This window comes from Rhinopithecus roxellana, chromosome 2 (assembly GCF_007565055.1).
Source record: "Rhinopithecus roxellana isolate Shanxi Qingling chromosome 2, ASM756505v1, whole genome shotgun sequence".
Taxonomy (NCBI): domain Eukaryota; kingdom Metazoa; phylum Chordata; class Mammalia; order Primates; family Cercopithecidae; genus Rhinopithecus; species Rhinopithecus roxellana.
Window position 1 is genome coordinate 65,193,258 of NC_044550.1, and position 4,137 is coordinate 65,197,394.

Below are 4,137 nucleotides of genomic sequence, written 5' to 3' on the forward strand. Positions count from 1 at the left end.
TACTCAGGAGGCTGAGGCAGGAGAATGGCATGAACCCGAGAGGCGGAGTTTGCAGTGAGCCTAGATCACACCACTGCACTCCAGCCTGGGTGACAGAACGAGACTCTGTCTCAAAAAAAAATTTAAAAAATAAATAAATAAATAAATAATAAAAATAAAAAAATAAAGAAAGAAAAAATACAAAGGATCAATGAAACAGAAAGTTGTTTTTTAAAAAAAGGTAAACAAAATTGATAAACCACTAGCTGAAAACCCAAATAAACAAAATTAGAAATAAAGGAGACATTACAACTCTACAACCAATACCATAGAAATACAAAAGATCATCAGAGACTTTTATCAACAACCATACATTAACAAACTGGAAAGCCTAGAGGAAATGGATAAATTTCTGAAAACATACACCCCACCAAGATTGAATCAGGAGGAAATAGGAAACTTGAATAGACCAATTATGAATAGCAAAGTTGAATCAGTAATAAAAAGTCTCCCAGTAAAGAAAAGCTCAGGACTGGTTGGATTCATAGCTATTCCTACCAAATGTATAAAGAAGAGCTAATACCAGTCCTCCTGAAACTATTCCAAAAAATTAAAGACAAAGGAACTCTCCCTAACTTATTCTATGAGGCCAGTGTTACCCAGATACCAAAACCAGACAACACAACAGAAAAAGAAAACTACCATCCAATATCCCTGATTAACATAGACACAAAAATCCTCAACAAAATACTAGCAAACAGAATCCAACAACAGATCAAAAGGTAATGCAACATGATTAAGTGGGAGTTATTAAGTGGGAGAATGATGGTTCAACATTAATAAACATCACACATCACATCAAAAGAATGAAGGACAAAAACCATATGATTATCTCAACAGATGCAGAAAAGGCATTTGATAAAATTCAACATCCTTTCATAATAAAACTCAACTAGGCATAGAAAGAACATACCTCAAGGCTGGGCACAGTGGTTCACGCCTGTAATCCCAGCACTTTTGGAGGCTGAGGTGGGCAGATCATGAGGTCAAGAGACCAAGACCATCTGGCCAACATGGTGAAACTCCGTCTCTACTAAAAATACAAAAAAAAAAAAAAAAAAAAAAAAAATTAGCTGGGTGTGGTGGCATGCACCTGTAGTCCCACCTACTCAGGAGGCTGAGGCGGGAGAACCCCTTGAACCTGGGAGCGGGAGGTTGCAGTGAGCCGAGATTGTACCACTGCACTCCACACTCCAGCCTGGTGACAGAGCAAGACTCTGTCTCAAAAAAAAAAAAAAAAAGAAAAGAAAGAAAGAACACACCTCAAAATAATAAAGACCACATGTGACAAACCCACAGCTAACATCGTACTGAGTGGGGAAAAGCTGAAAGTCTTTCATCTAAGATCTGGAACAAGACAAGGATGCTCACTTTCACCACTCCTATTCAAGATAGTTGCCAGAACAATCAGGCAAGAGAAAGAAATAAAAGGGATCCAAATTGGAAAAGAGGAAGTCAAATTGTCCTTCTTTGCCAATGATATGATCTTATATCTAGAAAAACCTAAATATTTCACCAAAAGAACTCCTAGATTTGATAAACACATTCAGTAAAATTGCAGGATACAGAACTCAGTAACATTTCTGTACACCAATAATGAACAAGGGGAGAAGGAAATTAAGAAAGTAATCTCATTTACAATAGCTACCAAAAAAAAAAAAAATCTAGGAATAAATTTAACCCAGGTGAAAGATCTCTACAAGGAAAACTACAAAACACTGATGAAAGAACTTGAAGAGGACACAAGCAAATAAAAAGCCATCCCATGCTCATGAATCAGAATAATTAATATCATTAAAATGACCATACTTCCCAAAGCAAACTACAGATTCGATGAAATCTCTACCAAAATACAAATGTTGTTTTACACAGAATTAGAAAAAACAGTCTTAAAATGTTCATGAAACCAATAAAGAATCAGAATAGCCAAAGCAACCCAGAGCAAAGAGAACAAAGCTGGGGTAGGGCACGGTGGCTCATGCCTGTAATCACAGCACTTTGGGAAGCTGAGGCGGGTGGATCATGAGGTCAGGAGTTCGAGACAAGCCTGACCAACAGGTGAAACCCCATCTCTACTAAAAATACAAAAATTAGCCAGGTGGGGTAGCAAGTATCTGTAATTCCAGCTACTCAGGAGACTGAGGCAGGAGAATTGCTTGAGCCCGGGAGGCAGAGGTTGCAGTGAGCCAAGACTGTGCCACTGCACTCCAGCCTGTGCAACAGAGCAAGACTCCAACTCAGAAAAAAAAAAAAAAAAAAAGAACAAAGCTGGAAGTATCACATTATTTGACTTCAAAATATATCACAAGGCTGTAGTAACCCAAACAGCATGGTTTTGGTATAAAAACAGACGCATAGGCAAATGGAACAGAATAGAGTCCAGAAATAAATCTATATATTTACAGCCAACTAATTTTCAATAAAGGCACAGAGAACATACACTGGAGAAAGGACACTCTATTAAATAAATGGTGCTGGGGAAATTGGTATCTATATGCAGAAGAATGACACTGGACCTCTGTCTCTCCCCAAATTCAAAGATCAACTCAAGATAGGTTAAAGACTTACATGTAAGACTGAAAACCAAACAACTACTAGGAGAAAACATAGGAAAAACACTTGAAGACATCAGTCTAGGCAAAGATTTCATGGCTAAGACCTCAAAAACACAGACAACTATAACAGAAATAGACAAATGGGCTATCTTAAACTAAAAAATCTTCTGCATGGCAAAGGAAACAATTGACAGAGTGAAGAGATAGCCTGTGGCAAATTATTCATCTGACAAGGGACTAATATCCAAAATATACAAGTAATTTAAACTACTAAACAAATAATCCCATTAAAAAGTAGGCAGGCCAGGCACAGTGGCTCATGCCTATAATCCCAGTACTTCGGGAGGCTGAGGTGGGTGGAGGTCAGGAGTTCAAGACCAGCCTGGCCAATATGGTGAAACTCTGTCTCTACTAAAAATACAAAATTAGCCAGGCATAGTGGTGCATTCCGGTAATCCCAGATACTTGGGAGGCTGAGACAGGAGAATCGCTTGAGCTCGGGAGGCAGAAGTTGAAGTGACCCAAGATCATGCCATTGCACTCCAGCCTCGGCAACAAAAGCAAAACTCCATCTCAAAAAAAAAAAAAAAAAGTGGGCAAAAGCCGTGAATAGACATTTATCAAAAGAAAACATACAAATGGCCAACAGGAATATGAAAAACTACTCAAAATGACTAATCATCAGGGAAATGCAAATCAAAACTGCAGTGAAATACTGTATTACCCTGGTTAGAATGGTTATTACTAAAAAGACAAAAAATAACAAATGCTGGCAAGGATGTGGAGTAAAGGGAACTCTGACACACTTTTGATGGGAATGTAAATTAGTACAACCAATGTGGAAAACAGTATGGACATTTCTCAAAAAACTAAAGATAGAATTACCATATGCTCCAGCAATCCCACTGCTGGGTGCTTATCCAATGAAAAGAAGTCTGTACATCAAAGGGATATCTGCACTGTCATGTTTATCATGGCACTATTCACAATAGCAAAGCTATGGAATCAACCTAATTGTCCATCAAAAGATGAATGTTTAAAGAAAATGTGCTATACTCTGTAAAAATGCTCCAATCAGTGCTCTGTGTCTAACTAAAGGTTTGTAAATGCACCAATCAGGCCGGGCGCGGTGGCTCAAGCCTGTAATCCCAGCACTTTGGGAGGCCGAGACGGGCGGATCACGAGGTCAGGAGATCCAGACCATCCTGGCTAACACGGTGAAACCCTGTCTCTACTAAAAATACAAAAAAAAAACTAGCCGGGCGAGGTGGCGGGCGCCTGTAGTCCCGGCTACTCTGGAGGCTGAGGCAGGAGAATGGCATAAACCTGGGAGGCGGAGCTTGCAGTGAGCTGAGATCCGGCCACTGCACTCCAGCCTGGGCGACAGAGTGAGACTCCGTCTCAACAACAACAACAACAACAACAACAACAAAAAGCACCAATGGGCACTCTGTAAAAACGCACCAATCAGGGCTCTGTGTCTAGCTAAAGGTTTCTAAACGCACCAGTCAACACTCTGTAAAAATGGACCAATCAGCACTCT